This window comes from Hylobates moloch, unplaced genomic scaffold (assembly GCF_009828535.3).
Source record: "Hylobates moloch isolate HMO894 unplaced genomic scaffold, HMol_V3 SCAFFOLD_2, whole genome shotgun sequence".
Taxonomy (NCBI): domain Eukaryota; kingdom Metazoa; phylum Chordata; class Mammalia; order Primates; family Hylobatidae; genus Hylobates; species Hylobates moloch.
In genome coordinates, this window is record NW_026652277.1 from 140,354,179 (window position 1) to 140,374,207 (window position 20,029).

Sequence of the window (20,029 nt, forward strand, 5' to 3'; positions counted from 1 at the left end):
CTACAGTATATTGTCCTAAGTCCTGCAGATAATTGAATAAAACATTGCCATTCAAGGTGTTCACAGGCTCTGGGGAAGACTATCAAACACAGCTGTAACAGAAAGCATCAGAGAGTCATGAGAAGAATGATTTGGGGACAGAGATTATGATTAATACCAGTCTGGAACAATTCCTAAAGCTTCACAGAAGAGGCAGCATTTGAGTTGGGCCATTAAGGATGGCCCACAGCCTTCCAGGAAGAGCAAAAGGAAATGTGCATTCTGGACAGATGAAGCAGAATGTTTTTTGTGTGGTCTATTTGTGTTAATGTTTTGTTATTTATTGCTAGCCCTATGTGGCCAAGGGATCCAAACAACCACATTTTATCACAACTTGTACAAGTTCTCATACAAGGGAAGCACTCAGTAAATATTGTTTTTTAATATATGAATGAATGAATGAATGAACACACAGACCCTTCTTAATATGGGGTGATAACTTTCAAATAAAAATTATACCACATTGAGAGTTGTTTTTTGTTACCTGATAACACCTATGCAATTCAAAGGACAATTTAAATTTTCTAAACTCTGATTAACAATCATCTTGGCCAGGCACCGTGGCTCATGCCTGTAATCCCAGCACTTTGGGAGGCTGAGACGGGTGGATCACGAGGTCAGGAGATGGAGACCATCCTGGCTAACACGCTGAAACCCCATCTCTACTAAAAATACAAAAAAAAAAAAAAAAAATTAGCTGGGCGTGTTGGTGGGCGCCTGTAGTCCCAGCTACTCGGGAGGCTGAGGCAGGAGAATGGTGTGAACCCGGGAGGCGGAACTTGCAGTGAGCCGAGATGGTGCCACTGCACTCTAGCCTGGGCGACAAAGTGAGACTCCGTCTCAAAAAAAAGAAAAAATCATCTCACCAAATTTTAACTTCTGTGGGTTTTAGTCCTAGCACTCTGCTCTTCTCTAATTAATTTCTACACTTTTGTTGGCTTGTTTAAATGCATGAGTTCAAATGTATACTTCATAAGTTACTCCCTGATTTACTCCCCTGGATTTGATCAATTGATTGTATTTACTGTTAATATTGTTTCCCATCTGCCTATTGGATAAGCTCTTCTTGGTTGAATCACACTCACTGAATACCTGAATGTCTTAATTTGAACTCATCATGTTCTTTCCAACTTTTCTTACCAATTCTTCCTTTTCTGGATAATTTCTGGGGTATATCTGACTCTTTTTTCTCCCTATCCAAATCAACAATCAACCCTGGCATAAATTCTTTTGGCATCTTTAACGTTTGTCAGCTTTTAGTCACAAACTAAAACACTTGGCTTATTACCCCAAATGGCCTTCATTCATTTTTCTTCAGTCTTACAGACAGTTAATTGTTCTACATCCTTTCTTGATGTAACATAGACACTTTCATGGTCATCCCTCATTTACTGATAAAGAAAACTTCTTTTTATAAAATATCATTAATTTATTTCTGATTAGGAAAGAACATGATTTAATTTATAAAATATATAAAATAGGGAAAATAAATAAGTAAACTCATACAAGATTTTAACTGTATATCATCTTACAGAAAACATTCATATTTTGTTATGTATGGGATTAACATATATAGTTTTAAAAAACAAAATTGTGATTCTATTGTATATCAAATGTATCCAGTTCTTTCATTTAACATTTATGAAACATTTGCCATGTCTTATGATTACATATTCTTTAAGACTTGCTGAGTTGAATAGCATTACTTTAAGAGTAATACAGAGCAAAGTCTGAATCTCTCCAGTGGGCTTCTTAGCTATGTGATCTTGGGTAAGTTACTGAATATTTTTGGGCTTCAGTTTTGTCATTTGCAAAATTGAGATCTTAATAGTTGTAATGAAGATTTAATGACATAGTGGATACAAAGTATGCCCTGTGCATTAATAGCTAGTCTAAATGTTAGCTACAATTTCTGGTTTCTTATATCTAGATGCTATTTCTTCCTATGGCTACATCATACTTTATTGGACTGCACCCCCAGATAGACTTATTGCCTACCAGTTCAATCATAAACATCTTGCCTGGCTTTCAGGATTCCTTATAACCTAGCCGGACCTGACTCACTACATTTTTCACAATTTAAATTCTCTCCTCTCTGTAACCAATTTCTTTCCAGTTGCTTGTGTTCAGTATACTGACTTTCACCTTATCTCCCTTACTAGAGGTTACCTAGTGTTGTTTGTGTATACAGGAAAGGTTAGAGGGGAAAGCTGATTCCATGGGAAACTCAGCAGCTGTGATGTGCCCTCAGAATCAGCCCAAATGAGGGCTCAGCGCAGGTTCTTTATGCCCTGCAGTAACTCGTAATTGGAAGGTTTCAGTTGAGGGCCATCAGCCACCAATAATCAGCAGGGGAAATGAATGGTTTAGTCCTGAAGGAGGCATCTAGTGGCACACCACAATGTCCATTACACCTGCTTCATAATACTCTCCGTCTTTCATTGTACTTGAATAAGCCTTTTCTGAGCTGTGTTACCCAGATAGAGCTATATGCTAGATGTCAAGGCTGAAATATTTAGTGGTGATAGATAATGCAATATGTATTGCATTAACAGGAAAAGTACTAGAGGCGCCAACTGAAAGAGCTAATGATGACTCAATCTTGAACAATTTGCAGAGCATAATAAAGTACTATTGGATTATAATCCAAAGTATAAAATATAATATCTACCATGAGTTCATATCATTATGAATAAATAATTGAATACATAAATGAGAAGAAGAGATAAATCTCTTATGCAGAAGAATTCCAAATAATTTATGTACATACAACATCCTCAAGGAGGTAGAAAATAACTCCTCTCTTCTTAATTGTGGGCTACACATAGTGACTTCTTTCCCAAAAATACAGTGGAAAGCAGCAGGAGGCAGACTAACTTTTCAGTGGAGAAACCTGACAAATACTATCTCATCAAGGTCAACATCGGTAGTGATGCCATACTGATATTATAGACCCTTGATATGATGTGATGAAAATGGCACTTTTACTCTGTGGCCTTCCTCCCAAAATCTCATAGCCACAGTCTAATCATGAGAAAAACATCAGGCAAATCCCAATTGAAAGACATTCTACAAAATATCTGTCAAACTATTAAGGTCATTAAAAACAAGGAAAGTCTAAGAAAATGTCACAGTAAAGAGGAAACATGATGACTACATGTAATGGGGTATCCTAAATGACACTCTGAAATACCATAAGGGCATTAGATAAAAACTAAAGAGATATGAAGTATGGGATTTAGTTGACAATAGCATATCAATATTAGTTCATTAATTGTAATAAATGTACCATACTAATGTAAGATAATAATAATAGGGGAAACTGGGTATGGAACAGTATAAGAACTTTCTGTACTATCTTCAAATCTTTTTTGTAAATCAAAACTATTGTAAAAAATTATGTTAATAAGAAATACTATTATCATAGGACCTAGCAATTCTGCTTCTGTGTATATATCCAGAAGATTTGAAAACAGGGTGTTGAGGGGATATTGGTACACCCATGTTCATAGTAGCATTATTTATAATATCCTAAAGGTGAAAGTAACTCAAGTGTCCATTAATGGATGAATACATAAACAAAATATGATATATACATTGGAGTATTTTTATTTAAGGCTTTATTCAGCCTAAAAAAGGAAAGAAATTCTTGACACCTGCTGCCACATAGATAAACTTTGAGAACATTATGCTAAGTGAAATGAGCTACTCACAAAAAGACAAATACTATACGATTCAACTTATAAAACTATCTAGATAGTAAAATTTATAGAAACAGTAAAATGGTGGTTGTCAGGGGTTTTGAAAAGAGAAATGGAGATGGTAGTTTAATGGGTATGAAGTTTCAGTTTTGCAAGACAAAAAAGTTGTGGAGATTGGTTGTATAACAATATGAATATAGTGAAGAATACTGAACTACATGCTTAAAAATGATTAAGATGATAAATTTTATATGATTTTAACTATAATTTTTAAAAAGCAGTATTAAAATTACCATTTTCAATCCATTAGCCTGACGAAATCGATACTGCACAGATATGCTATATCTGTTTCTTTTCAGTTTATGATCCTCAGTACACTGTTTGGCTAATTACCGAGTGATCTAAAACAGTAAAGAGGTTAAATAGGATAATCAGTATCATCTAAAAGTATTTGCAACGAATGCTCATCCAAAAGCCCATATAAAAGTTACCTGGAAACCAGCAGATGGGATGAGATGAGATGAGAACTCAGGGATTGAAGGAGAGGAACGCAGGGATTAGCAGCATTTTTTTGTCGTTTTTATGTCTAAAATAAGGACTTCCTTGAGCTGAGGCCACAGTGCTAATTATATATTAAGGAATATTTGGTTGATATCTTTTATTTCCTCTTTGGAAACAGAACAAACAAACATCCTATTACACACACTCTACATTTCTTTCATTTAAAACTCTACAACACAATGACAGAGAATAGGGACATATTTTATATTAGTGTCCAGTAATTTCTGGAGATATTAGCGGAGTTTGAAGAACATGGCATTAATATCTGTGCCACATATGGCAGTTGAGTTATTTTAATTAAATGGCAGGTTCAGCCAATTGAGATTTGTCACTGTTTTGAGCTCCCTTTCCTTTTTCCCACTCTTTTAGATTCAGAGTGTCTTTGACATCCAAATATATTACAGTATATTTCCTTTGGTGCTCTTTTTTTTGGGAAGCCAAAACAAATTCTTTAGAACATCACATTTCCAAAAGAAAGCTGTAAGACTTAAGAGTGTGATCACAGATACCTCTTGGGTCTCAATCTGAATTTAGTGTTAAACAAAGGAAGCAAGTTTATACTTTTGCAGATCTTCAGGGAGTGTAATAACCATTTATTTGGAATTTCATTGTATGTGATCTTCCTTAAATCTCAGAACAACCTGGAGAGACAGGCAGGATTAATATTATTATGCCATTTGATGAACAAAGGTCTGTCATTCACTTCCAGGAAAGGAGATGACTTCTCAAAATCACCAGCTGATAAATAGATGAGTTGAAACTAGAACTGAGTTCAGTGCCTCTGCCTTTATGTTGCAATGCCCTTAGGACATTCTTGTACTGGTGCATTTGTAAGCTATGTGAGAAGCAAAGGAGAGAGTAATCAAACTATTTGAAAACTAACTTAGATTGGCTAACATAATGATGTCGACATTTGGGGAAAAAGATACTTTATTTGAGAATTATAGTGAAATATCTCCACCACATACAGTTCTTGGGTTGTATACAAATTGGAAGTTCAGTTACAGTCCCAGTGTGAAAGGTGTGTGGAGGATGGATTGGAAGGGGAATGACTCAGGCCAGGGAGACTAGTGAGAGATGTCATAACCCCTGGAAGAATGGGTGGAATGGAAGAAGCTATGGCTGGGGAGAGTTGAACTAGATTTGCCCATGCAAATGGAATTGGAACGAAGAGTGAATTGAAGAACATTAAGAGCCTGGAATAGATAAAATTTGATGGTTTATTAGAAAGGAACAGGGAAGAGAAGACAGCAGACAACATTGATCCTTGAATACATAATATAAAACTAGACTCTTCCCTGCTCTGAATAACCCTAGTATACAAGCAGAGGAGTGTTGACATTACTGGCCCCGCATTTAGAAAAAGAAACAGATGATCTTCCTAAAATGAAAGAAACATGGCTCATTCATTTTTAACATCTAAGCATTTACTATGTGTCTGCTCAAATATGTAGACTGCCTGAGTGAAAGGGCATCTGGTTAACCCAGTGATCAGTTGTGGCCACCTCCACAGAAGTATATACGGAAATGAAAATAACTAGGTTGTTTTCCAGCTATTTAAAGCTAATAACTCGTTTTTAAATGGGGACTTTTTTACATATAAATACCTAAAAGAATATGATCAGCAAAAAATATGCAAGTTGATTGGCTACCTATTCATAGCAAAATGTTAGATTACCTCTAGATGGTGAGGCATTATGCATAGACTGGATTTTATTGGATTCATTTTTCTCCAAAAATTCCAATCACTAGATCTTGTGATTGAGGAAAACAATGTCCTTGCTCCGTCATAGTTAAATTCAAAGACGAACGGTTGCAGGGATATATTGCTTTTTAAATCACACATTTGAGAAAGGCTATCATTCATCTAGTGAATCTATTTTCAATGGAAATTTGAAAATCTAAAAAAAAAATCTTGCTTTCTTGTTGATTTTACTATTTAGTAAGAATGTCTCTGACTGTTAATTTACACAGTTTTAGAGCAAAACATGAGAAAGACTGCTCAGAATACAATTGATGTATTTGAATGGTGAACAAAATAATACAAAGAAATACATTCCTTATTTATCTGGGTGTATGGAGCTGCTTACTCAAGAAAATTTGTCCTGCTCTTGCTATCAGAGAAACTGAATAAAACAATTTGGGAAAAGGAATAAAAAAGACAATGAAAACGTTGTTTTAAAAACATGTGACATTTGGTCACTAAATTAGACTTTTTTGTCTAAGGAACAACTTGTTCTTTTTTGCAAGAGACAAGAAACTAGAGATGTTTATCTTAATAAATCTTTTCCTGCCTTTGTTTCCTTCAGGAGTCATGCAATACTGAAAAGACACTTGATCAAGAGAACTCTGGGAAAAGCAGAAAACCCTGTGCCAGGGACAGGAAAGATAGGAGTAAGTACATTTTTGTTCCATTGATCTTGGAACATATGGAATAATATATTGAAGATGTTCCTAAAAATATATTTGTTGCTATAAAGCCAGATGACAGCAAAGAAAATGTATGGTGGGATATCTTCATTTTAGAAAACAATGTAGTTTAATATAAGATTGATAGAATATACTGTTAATTTCTAATTAATAGCAAACAATACATACTGGGACCTTAAGATACACATTTTCAACTCATATCTGCCAAGGATAAGTGATTAGTAGAGGCTGAGCTTGGTTTGATATTTCCACTCTTAGCTGTGCCTATTTAAATGGTTCTTGTAGAGGCGGCTAGCCCATCAGAATAATATTTTGAAATTTATAGCCTTTAAAATAGAAGAGAAATTCATATTGCTGATCAGGTCTTATAAACTGACTGCTTTTCTTATTACTACTCTCCTCAGAGACCACAGTAATAGAATTATAATCAGTACATACAATTAAATATTCTTGATGACACTAATAGGTAAACATAAACCTCAAGTTAATACTTGTTTGAGAGACAGGTTTTTGTGTGCTAGTATCTCACAGATATCTGTTCTATCTATCTTCTGGCTATCTATCATCTATCTATCTATCTATCTATCTATCTATCTATCTATCTATCTATCATCTATCATCTATCATCTATGACAAAGATCTGTATATATTCATACTTGCCTACACAGTAGTGCATCCTTTGAAAATTGAGGCCACATTCATATTGCAGTCTTATTAGTATTTCATAAAAATATTATCAATTTGTAACACAGGAACAGAAGACCAAACACCGCATGTTCTCACTCATAAGTAGGGGTTGAACAATGAGAACACATGGACGCAGGGAGGGGAACATCACACACTGGGGCCTGTCAGAGGGTGTGGGGCAAGGGGAGGGATAACATTAGGAGACATACCTAATGTAGATGACGGGTTGATGGGTGCAGCAAACCAACATGGCACCTGTATACCTATGCAACAAACCTGCACATTCTGCACATGTATCCCAGAACTTAAAGTATAATAAAAATAAGTAATAAATAAATAAATTAAATAAATAAATAAATAAATGAATAAATGTTATCAGTTTGGTAAAACTTGTATTTGAGGGCACCTAGATCCCTTAGTGCTACATTCTCCTACCCAGAGTGAGAATCTTGCTTCTCCACTGCAGCTTAGATGACAGAGCAAGAGAATCCAAGGTCAGCTGCAGCCTAAGGGAAGGCTCCAAAGTTCTTCTCCCCCTCTCAGATTCCTACTAGAACACAACTCCAGGGAAGCAGGAAGGAGTGGAAGACATTACATTTGGTTTGGGCCTATTGCCTGGTCTTCTTAAAACCAGTGTACAACTTTCCTGTTAACCCTCTGTGATTTCATTTAACATTGGCAATAGGTTCATTTCCATGGCTCATCAGAGCATTTTTACTTTGATGTGAAAATTTAAATTTATGTCAACATGTCTAAAAATAAATTTAAGAATAACGTCTTAATTGAAATCTACTTTTATTATAAAATAATTTCACACAAATAATTTTACCCAAACCATTTATATTTCTACATAAACCACTAGAATCTCCATACTAGAACAAAATAAGTAGAATTATAAACAAGAATTAATTTTGTACTTAAGGAAAATTAAAACTAACATATAAAATAATTTCTTGGGTCTATATTGTGGGCTGAGTATACGGTGATTTATAAGCATAATCTTATTTAATTTTCACAATAACTCTATGAGGAAGGTAAGGAAGGCATGGTTATTTCCTGTGATACAAGCATACCTTGCCAAATGCACACATTTAGCAAGTGGGTGGTGAGTTAGGACTTGAGCCTAATTTTGTCGGATGCATAAGCCTATGTCCTTGACCAGGTTAAATAGAAATGTTTGGTGGGAGCTAAAACACTATGTTTAAATGACTATAGTACCTTATTTTCATCAGCTATTTATAATCTATTACTAGAAATATACACTCTTAAGGAACAAATTATCCCTATACTCTATGAATTCTTTGAAGGAGAAAACATTTTTCTGATTTATTTAATAAGAAGCACAATACTAAAAAAGTAAAAAAAAAAACAAAACTAATAAAAGTATCACAAAAAAGAAAATCATAAAAATTCATTGAAATACTAGCTAAATAATGTAGATATCAATAAAATAGAATAATACAATACATGGTGTTTATTCTAGGAATGAGAAAGTGGTTCAGTATCAGGAAACTTACCAAACTGACTTCATAGTCTTAGACCAAAGAATAAAACCCCTATTTTAACTTCCAAATAGATTTCAAATGACACTTGATAAAATGCAACCATATTTCTTTTAAGAAAACACACATACATGTAGCATAGTAATTTAGGAATAGAGAAATGTCATTAAAATATAAAACATGATTTCAAGAAAGCAGAAAAACCCTAGTGGCTTACTACAGGACCAATTTCATCACTTATAGTTAATATCATTTAACAAATTTTAACCAACGCAATAAATGTTTTAAAAGACTAATATTTTCTGCATTTTTCTTATATATGCTGGGAACTGTTCTAAATACTTTACAAATATTAACTCATTTAATCCTCACAACAACCCTAGGAGATATGGACTACTATCATTCTATTTTACAAATTAGGACGCTGATGCCAAGAGATGCTAAGTAACAAGGCCAAGGTCATGAAACTAATAAGTAGCAGAGCTAAATTAAAACTCTTGTGGTTTGATCCATGAGTCTTTAATCATAAATACCATGTTATGCTGCCTCTCAAAGGTTATAATTATTAGAAAAAAGGTTATATCTTTTTTTGCTAAAAATATGTATTTTACTAAAAATCTCAAGAGAATTAACTGAAGAACCATTAGGGTAATGAACTTTGTTAAGTAACTATACAAAAGATAAATGTGTAAAAATCAGTTGATTTTTCTATGACAGCAACAAATAAAAAACATTAGAAAAATCTCATCATAGCAATTAAATATTATATAGCTATGAATAAACTATTAGAGAAATGTACAAGACAAATTAAGAAAATAATATCTATTGAGAAACACAAGATAAACAATTGGCTGTTAAGTATGTTATGCAGAAAGAAAAATTAGCAGTAATGAAGGTTTATATTGTATTCTTGGATGAGAATAATAGATGTTGTACAGATGTTAGCTTCCTCAAATTAATTTATAAAGTCAGTACAATTTCATTTAAAATCCAAAAAAGGATTTTGGAGAGAGCTTAGCAAAATGATTATTAAAATTCATCGGGAAGCATGGACAGTCTGGAAGAGGCACATTTTTGAAAAAAGAAGAAAGTTGAAACTTGCTATTTCTCAGTATTAAAGCATATTAAAAAGTTACAATTACTAAAATTGTGTGGTACTATTTACTAATATAGAAACTTAGAGAAGCCAAATCAGTTTGAGAATTCCCCAAACAGATCAAAGCACATGTAAAAGTAATGCATAAGAAAGACCACATTTCATGTTGATGGAGAAAGTAATGACTATTCAAAAAGCACAACAACAATAATTAGTTAATGTTAGGAAAACATGTAAATTTGGATATTTTATTTATACAATATACAAATACTTGTCAGATTGATAAAAGCAGAACAATGACAGAGACATAATTGGAGGAAAATAGATTGGCAAATAATTTCATAATCTTGTCTAACATGACATCAAAGGCAAAAATCATAATTGAAGATTGATAGACTTGATTGTAGATATATTAAAACTTCTGTACATATAAAACAGAGAAGAGATTCAAATAGCATGAACCTAATAAATGTTTGAAAATTACTTTTTCTTGATTTTTTGAGGAGAAATGGAATTAATAAATCAGTAAGTTCTGACTAACATTCCAATATATTACTGTTTGATGGCTTTGTAAAGCAGAAATTGTTCTGGGATAGTACTAATTTGCTATTTTATCTCCTGAAGGCACACAGCATCACAGAAATTTTTGTGTGAAGAATACATAATATGTCTTAGTTAAAAATAAAGATGAAGGCCAGGCGCGGTGGCTCACGCCTGTAATCCCAACACTTTGGGAGGCCAAGGCAGGTGGATCACGAGGTCAGGAGATTGAGACCATCCTGACTAACACAGTGAAACCCTGTCTCTACTAAAAATACAAAAAATTAGCTGGGCGTGGTGGTGGGTGCCTATAGTCCCAGCTACTTGGGAGGCTGAGGCAGGAGAATGGACTGAACCCAGGAGGTGGAGCTTGCAGTGAGCAGAGATCATGTCACTGCACTCCAGCCTGGGTGACAGAGCGAGACTCTGTCTCAAAAAATATATATATATAATAATAATAAATAAATAAATAAATAAATAAAGATGAAGTTCTAGTAAAGACCAGTGATAATATGGAAAGGTGAATTGTTCCACCTAAAAAGATCAATTAAATTTGGCTTAGAGTATCCAAGAGAGTAGAGGAGTTCAACCAGAGAGTTTTATAATTCTTACATGTGCCTGGGCATTTTATTTCAGTAGAAATTATTTGCAACCTCCTTGAGTAATCTCTGAATTAAAATAACATGTTAAAATAAGTTATCGCTAATAAAAATGAAATAATTCAATTTCTGTCTTGAATAATGCAGTAGATAATCGCAGAGGAGTGACACAATGATAAAATTTGGAGAGAAATGTTTCCTGTTTTATTGAAGTTGATGATACAAGAAAGTTTGTTTGCGTCCTTCCAGAGTACTGCTGCTCCTTCAATGCTGGGGACTCAGAGGAAGTGTGAAAGGAAAATGTATTATAATTAATGACCAATAATTTTTTTTAAGTTTTAATTTAGGTAAAATATTCAAGGTTGTACCAGCCTGTACTGTAATAATTAACTAGCACTAACAAAATAGCAATTTTCTGTCCCAGGCCATATCAGCATAATTACTAGACTCTGAGGTCCAAATATCTCATGGGAAAGAGTAACCAGTGTACCCGTGAACTTTCTAGTCTTTCTGTTCACATCCAGCCCCTATCCATGATTCTGGCCAATGCATTGACTCCTGTTCACTGCTATTCCTCCAGAGAGCACTCACTCTGCTTCATGTCCTCCTACTAGCAGTCTCTCAGCTGACAGGGAATCTGCTCCCCCACCTGTGTTGCCCTTTTGTTTCAGGGCTCAAATTGCCCAAAGTTCTGCCTTCAGCCATTCATCTCTTGCCTTCTAACCCCGATCATTGTCTCTGTATTGAGTTTAGTACTTCAACTCTTTTTATCCATCCACCTTAAAGAGTTTTTCCCTGACTTACACAAGGACTAGGACTGTTAAGAAGTGGATTTTTGCCAGGCAGGTCTTGGTCCTGGGGTTTGGTTAACAGCCATCATCACTGTCCTTCCTATAAGAACTTTTAGACATTCATGAAGTTATATCCCTGGCAGATTCATCCTGCTGGCTCAGGAGACATGCCTAAAAGTGCCTGAAACTGAAAAAAAGACTACAGAATAGACCTTAGCTCTAATACCCTTGCTAAATAAACATTGATTTTTAAACATGTATCTTTATTTGTTCATAAATCTACACTTAGTACATATATTCTTTGACCACCACCAGAAAAAAGTCTGGAATTAGTCAAAAGAACTGTGTAAAATGTTTTCTTCTTCTCTTGGCTAATAAAGGCAAAAGAGAAATTTAGCCATTTTGTTTTAAGCACGACTAACCAAATCAAACAAGCATAACCCTAAACTTAAAGAATAAATCTTGTTAATGTTCATGCTAGCCAGACTGTCACTTTTTGAAGACTGTCCAAACACTGTAAGCAGTGAATTCTCGAGGGGAAAATGGAAAACAAAACAAAACAACCAACAAACATTGGAGCAGAACACACAGACACCCTCGTCAAGGAGAGTAAAGGGAATATATACAAAGAATGAAGGTGATCATTAACAGATTAGCACTAATTCTTAGTGATCAAAGTCATTGTCAATTAATGTTTGCAGTATGCCAAACTCATTTTCTCATTTCTTCATTCAGTAAGAGTTCTTTGAGCGTTTTTTCCATTTACCCTGTGCCCTGCACTGTTGTGAGCTGTGGGGATCAGAGCTAAAGACACTGCAATTCTACAGAGTCTGTGAATCACTAGCATGGAAATTCTGAACTAGAGAAAAATTGACTAGAGGAGTGTGAGGAGACCCAAAAGGTGTTATATCAAGAGTGGCTGATGTTTTCTTTGTGGAGGTCCTAGAGAAGATGTGCTAACTTTCTTCAATTATGTGAGAAATATCATGTCAAAAAAATCTGTGTGATTGAGAAGGGAAAACTACATTTGAATGGATGGAATTAGAGGAGAAAACATTCTTGCTTAATCAAGGGAAAGGCTTCCTGAAATTATAACAAGCTACCTCTGATAACTGAGTTGATTGGTCATAAGTGGGAGGGTGAGGGGTTGGTATTGGGGGTGGGTAATTAATTCATCTCCAAAGACAAAAGTTCCTGGGTCTGTTGTTGAAACCATTGATGTGGTAAGGGTTCCCCTGAAGACAATACAATAAGGGACTACAAGGCTGCTTTTGAGTTAGACCTACCAGCTTTGTCACTTACTCTTAGGCTTTGACCAAATCTCTCATCTCTGATCCTTAGTGCCTATATCAGAGAAAAGGAGATAGTGCATGTCACGGGGCTGTGCTGAGAAGAGAAAAAAATAATGAGTGTAAATGAACTAATTCAAAATGGTTGCTATATAATGGGCACTCAATAGATGGTACTCAATACATGGGAACTAGAATGTCATTTTGGGAAACATCTGGACTCCCTTAAACAATCCAGAAAGTTAAAATAACACCCACTAAAGTAAAAAGTTCCTCTTTTCTTATTTGGGATTCATAAAAACAAAATGTTTCTAAAATGTACAGTGAGAAATACTAAACATATACAACATTAGAAAAGCTGCCAAGACAATTGTTCTACTTCATTACCATTTCCTTATTATTTACCTGTTCTTAGTTGCTGGAAAGATTTTTTTTAGCTCAATTTCTACTTTGCAGTATTCTAAGAGACCTGTACTGTCAACTTCAGTTTGTCATATCAAAGGAGATCTTGGACAACACGTTGTGACATGTTCAAAGAGAGCCTGCTCATGCAAGTTGGATGAGTTTGAAAGTTGCTAGAGTTTACTTCTAAGTATCCGTGTTGTAATCAATTCCTATTTTTTAATCATGTTGTTGGTATCAACTGTTGCATAATTTGAACTAGCCAGTAAAAAGTCCAAAAGGACTCAGGTGGTGAACTAGAGCAAGATTATGCCGACGTGAGACACATAAAGCAATTAGTGATTGCTTGTAAGAACGTTAACTCAGCGAACTGTGGTTCACTTCTCACATGCCTATCAGCTGCAATAATGAATATTTAAATAAATAAATATTTCAATTCTCTGGGCTCACTTTTCCAGGCCTATCTTAGATTAGTTTCACCTTCTCTTTGTTTTCATAGTCTGTGTTCTGTTTTTTTATTCGTGTAATTCATAAGAATATTAATTCCAATAATGAGACATTTAAATAATGAAGAGAAGAACAAAGAATAACATCAATTTCCCACCTCTGAAAATTGACTCATTTTATTTTATAACGTCTGCTTAAAGTCTCCTTTATAAAGAAATAAAATGCAACAGTTAAGTATCCTCTCAGAAGCTCCTATGAATTAGTATGCATTGTTCCAGTCTATTTTATATTTTCGCTCATGTATTTATACAACCATTCCAATATTTGGTCTTGATTTGTGTTTTTTAACTTACAAAAATAATATCACACTTCTTTTCAAAAGATCGTTTTTGAAATATAGGTACATATATATAGTTCTAGCTCTGTTCTCCCTGCGAAATGTGTATTTCACTTGGTAAATGAAACACTTCATTCGCTATTCACATCTAGTGGCCTTCCCTACTCCTAAATTGGGCCCATGGATAGCAGAACGTTATTGCTAGAAAAGTTGGAAGAAAACATCATTCTAATTTATGGCTTTATATATTACCAATACTGAGAACTTTTGAAAATGGCAAAAGCTAAACTGGATGGGAAGTCAGGAAAATATGAATAAACTAGAATTTTTCCAGGCAAACCACAATGAAGGATCAGACTGTATATGAAGAAAACAAAGCTTTGAGAGGTGATGTGACTTTCTGGTGTTAAAGCCAAATAATCAGGAGTCCATTCATCTAGGATTGTTTCTGTTTCCAGAACCCTTATACAAGCCACACCAAAAGTTAACTTAGAGGCATTCCTTGTTACTGAGTAATTTTTTTTTTTTTTTTTTTTTTTTTTTGACATGGAGTCTTACTCTGTCACCCAGGCCGGAGTGCAACCGCACGATCTCGGCTCACTGCAACCTCTGCCTCCTGGGTTCAAATGATTCTCCTGCCTCAGCCTCCTGAGTAGCTGGGACTACAGGCACATGCCATCACACCTGGCTCATTTTTTATTTTTAGTAGAGACGGGGTTTCACCATATTGGCCACGCTGGTCTCAAACTCCTGACCTCAGATGATCCGCCCACCCGCCTTCCCAAAGTGCTGGGATTGCAGGCGTGAGCCACAGCTCCCGGCTGTTACTGATTAATTTTGGATTGAGTTTCAGCCAATCACAGACACCCAGCTAGCTGATTGCTTATATAACAGGAGACCTCCCATTGAACTGTATGGAAATGCATAGCTATAGTTAATTAAGTAATTTTTTTTACTTTGTTTCCATGTTTAGACTATAAAAGCCCACTGCTTAGGCTACTAGAGCAGAGCTCTTTGAACCTCTTTCAGTTTTGAGTACTGTCTGATTCATTATTCATTCTTTGCCTAAATAAACTCTTAAATTTATTTTGTCTAAAGTTGTTCTTTTAACACTGGGTTACATAGCTAGTTAATGACAGTGCTTGAAATATCCAGCCCAAATCTCAAAATCAAAATATTTCATGGGGCAAGAGAAAGCTTTTCTAGTTCATCGTTCTGTTTGTTATTCTGCTGCTTATGTTTAGAAAACACGCAGAGAGCTAAGATAAGGCATTCTTAGAGCCACCTCTTTAGAAAAATGAAGTCTGATGCCTTGCTTTCACAATGGCTGGTAAGAGTATAGTTTTAATCTACCATTGTTTCCTTATACTTGCTATCTCACATGCCAGGTAAAGCTATTTGCTCCCTCTTCTCACTCTATCCCATTTGTACCCCTAGGTAGGAGAATGTGGTCTGGAAAATGAGGTGTCACTGGTGACCAGACATCATCACTTTTCTAGTGACTGTCAGCTTAGTTTTTGTCGTACAGTTGTCTTGATTTCCGGCTAGGTAATGAGTGTGACATATCTTTAAGGTTTGGGTGTGCCAATGTACTGGAGACAGAAAATTGACTCACTAATTAAACTATAGCCTGAAACTTGCATGTTCAATACAGGCCTGCAATTTCCTTTACCTAGGCTTGGTCTCAGGTATTCTTCACAGTAAAGGTGATATTGGTATTGTATCACTATGATTCATGGTGTTAGGACACCAAATTCCTCATTACATCTTCATTTTAAACTTCTAAACTAGTATAGCTCCTAGGATTAAAAGGATTGCAGATTTTTAATTTTTTTTAAAAAAGAGGCAGTATTTAGGTGTACCTGGTAGGGGAGAGAACAAGCATAAGGAAGAATGGATAAATTAAAGCTATACTGTTACCAGCCATTTTGAAGACAAGGTAAAGCTTTTTCATTTTTCTAATGAGGCAGCTCTAAGAATGCATTATCTTAGTTCTCTACATGTATTCGAAACATAAGAAGCAGCATAACAAACAGAACAAAGGAGTAGAAAGCTTTCTATTTCTTACCCCATGCAGTTGTTTGATTTTGAGATTTGAGCTAGGTATTTCAAGGACTACTATTAACCAGCTATGTAACCTGGTGTTAACTATTAAGTTTTGCTCACTTCAAATTTATTTTTGTTTCTCCAAAATGTTTTGCACATTTATAAGATAAATAAAAATCAGCATTTTTAGAAGGCAGCTATGATCACCACTCTACCACCAATGCCACTAAAATCAGTATTCTTGATTACCTGCTGGAAATAAAAATGTAATTGCTAAAATACTCAGTATAAGTTAAGTGATACATTACAAGCAAAGATCTATCATGTGTTAAGTTTCAAGTTTCACTTAATGTTCTTAATAAAATAATGGTAATTTGAATTCTCTACAAATATGTTCAGCCTATAATATTCTAATTTACAGATGCTTCAGAACACATAATATTTTTGATTAACTTAATGTCAAACTATTATCCTACCTTGTAAATAGCATCGAAATTTTAACTATAGTCTTTAAAAAATCAAATTTCATTGGTAGGGAAGTGTAAATGTATTCTTTTTTAAAAACACAACATTAAAAGGTTGAGGTTATAACTTTCATAAAGATGAAATCACTGTTTAAAAGCTGCACATACACTGATTATTATTGTTTGTTTGTCTTAGAAGATGTGTCTTTAAATTGCTGGAAGACATCATGAATATTTTCATTGCTAATTATTGGTAAAGTCTTTAGTATGTGTCAGTTCTGTTTGTTATGGTTGCTGTAGTGTGGCTTATGAAAAAACAATGCTTCATATCAGTGAAAGCTCTTCTTTGGTTTAATTTGGGTTGTGGTTATATTGTTTTTTCATATCATGTGAGCTGATTGCAAGGGGTTAACCCAAAATGAGCCACTTCACTTAAAATTATTCTATATGTTAGTTTGTGAATTCTGTTGTTGGTATTTAAATGTATATCATAGTTTAATCATATCACATAAAGTTGTGATTTCAGGAATGCTTTATATTTCTTTTGCTGTTTTTGCTTGTGACAATTGACTAGTCCACTACATAGAATTTCTTAGTCTTTCTAACAGTAGGTGAACATTTGAACTGACCAGATGATTTTATGGAAAGAGCATGAGACAATGGAAGTCAAATCTCTATTCTATACCTTGCTTTGCCCCTTTCTGGCTACAAGAGCCTCAGAAGTCATTCAGAGATGCAGAAAAGTGTAGGGGATCAAACCATTGATTGCTGAATTTGAGTCTTACTTTTGTCATTTATTATTAGCTGTGTGACAGCTGGTAAATTAACTTAATCTCTCTGTCTCTGTGTTTTCATTTGTAAATGGTATTAATATTAGTGCCTCTCCCCCAAGGTTCTTCAGAAGATTAAAGCAGTTGATATTTGTAAAGTACTTAGAATATTGCCTGTACAGCTAATTATTTAATAACATTTTAATGTGATGTGACCTCATTAGATCTGATGTCTACAAACAGTACTTTGAGTTTGAGAATTGTTATCATTTTAAGTGTTTCTTGCCTTTGTTTTCAATACATCTTGAAATTATTAGAGTGGTGAAAACATTGTTTCTATGTGGAGTATTAATGATTATACAGCTAACACTGATGATTTCTTTGTCATTTGTTTTAAATCAAGGCACATTTGCAGAAACAAAGGGACTGCTTTAAAAACTAAGCAAAATATTCATATATCTTAGAGTTGTATGGACTGTGACAACCCCTGTAACTGGGTTTGGGACTTGTTTCTGCATTAGGTACACATTTTGTTTACCTCCTAAAGGGTTAATGTCATTTATTTTATTTGTCAATTTTTGTCTTTGTAACTGTGCTATTAGATGGCAGACTGTTTGGAAAGTTGAATTTGATTATTGTTTTTCAGTTCTGTATTGCCAGTGAAAATATTCTGCTGTTTATCACTTTTCTTTAGTACAGGTTAGTACATGACTTCTATCTTTTAGGGTTATCATACACACGTAGCTCTTTCTTAAATAATCCACAATCTGTTTTAATTATGCTTGAAACCTGTTAAGTTGGAATATTTTATAGGACAAAGAGTAGTGTAAACTTGTCAGTATAAGAGTTGGTGGTAGAGGATGGGTTAGTTTGTTTTTTAATGACAGGGCATGGTCTCCAGTGTGACAGAGGCCGTTGGAATTGGAACTTGTTTCCACTGATGGGAGAAAGTCCAACCGAGCTAGTAGGCTGATTATCTGGAGAAAATAATGATGTCAACAGGAGGCTGTCCTGGCAGATAGGGGGTCGGAGTCCACTAGGACCAGCAAGGTACAGCAGATGGTGTCCCAGCAGGTGGGTGGGCTGTGGTGACACAGAGTCTGGAAGCAGACAATATTCAGGCAGATAAACAGATAGATCTGTTCACAGACTGTGGGTCCCATGGATTGGGGCTGAGACTGGGGCCTGAAATACAGACCCTGGGAAACCTGGATAGACTAGCACAGAGGCCAATCTTGGAGGGAATACTGAACTACATAGGGCATTAACGCAGAAACTCTGTTATGTGGGGCCACGGGTTAAAGGATACTTGTGACATCCTCAGGTTTGGGGGTTGTGTGGATTGGAAGGATACTGGAGCTGGGAGCCAGGAAGGTCTTTAAAGATGCTGACTTCCATCTTCCTTAGTGCAGACTCATGTGATTGTCACCTTTTGAAAACTGAAAAACTCAAGTGTGTTAATTACAAAATTGTGCTTTACTTTATTACTGATGAGGAGATTAAAAGACAACTTTGATACAATCAACCTTGCCTTTTTTTTGCAAAGGTTGTAGTAACCTTCAGATCAGACTTAACTTCCTGCAGTTGAAACTGCCCACATGGGGTCTAGGTGAAGTGAAGCACGCAATATGGAGGTGTTATTATTCTTTATTCGGCTTAGATTTATCCTTAGGAAGAGGTTATCTATCTAAGAAGAAAGTATACAGTGAAAGAATTAGGAAGTAGTTCTTTGTTTTTGACTGAAGCTTGCTTGTAATAGAAGAGAAAATTATGTGGAAATTGCTGAAATTAATTTCCTTACAATAATATGAGTGTTAACTGGCTTTTTCCCTGACAATCATTATTTGGGGGAATATCGGCCCCAGTTACATTATTTGGGAATGCCCTACATCAAACTAGGGACTTCACTTCTAAGGACTAAGAAAAAATTGAACATTGACTCTTTTGCTTGAGTCTTAGCATTTAACAGCCTTCTATTACTGATCTTGGACTTTACGTGTACCTATATATTTCTAATCAAAGAAAAACGAAACCCTCAAAACAAAATCCAAGCATTCTCATGCTTTACATTTTGAAACTAAATCTCTAGTTGATGCCCACTTTTAAAAAATCTAAGTTACTATGAAGTTTCAAAGTGCTATCATTGTTTTTCCAAATACTATTTTCGATAGAGGAAAAAAAATCCATGTTTCTTTTTATTAGATTCTTTACAATGGTGAATCTTGTCTAGAGAAACAATGCATTCATTTATTAAATAGAAGTTAATTTATGTAATTAAAATAAAATAAAAGTTTCTGTCATAAAATCTAGCTTCAAATTCTCACCTGT

The 20,029-nt window shown here is 34.9% G+C and overlaps 1 protein-coding gene across 9 annotated transcripts in view; it reads left to right on the top strand.

The window, feature by feature from the left end:
• The window catches only part of PKIB (cAMP-dependent protein kinase inhibitor beta), a 230,635-nt gene that overhangs the window by 130,034 nt on the left and 80,572 nt on the right, over window positions 1-20,029 (top strand). For 7 of the 9 annotated variants that reach the window (XM_058435535.1, XM_032157999.2, XM_032158023.2 and 4 more), the window contains exon 2: window positions 6,611-6,695. The exons of the other annotated variants lie outside the window; for them this stretch is intronic. The gene's annotated coding sequence lies outside the window, so the exon portion shown is untranslated. The remainder of the gene's footprint in view (window positions 1-6,610; window positions 6,696-20,029) is intronic. 9 annotated transcript variants of the gene reach the window in all.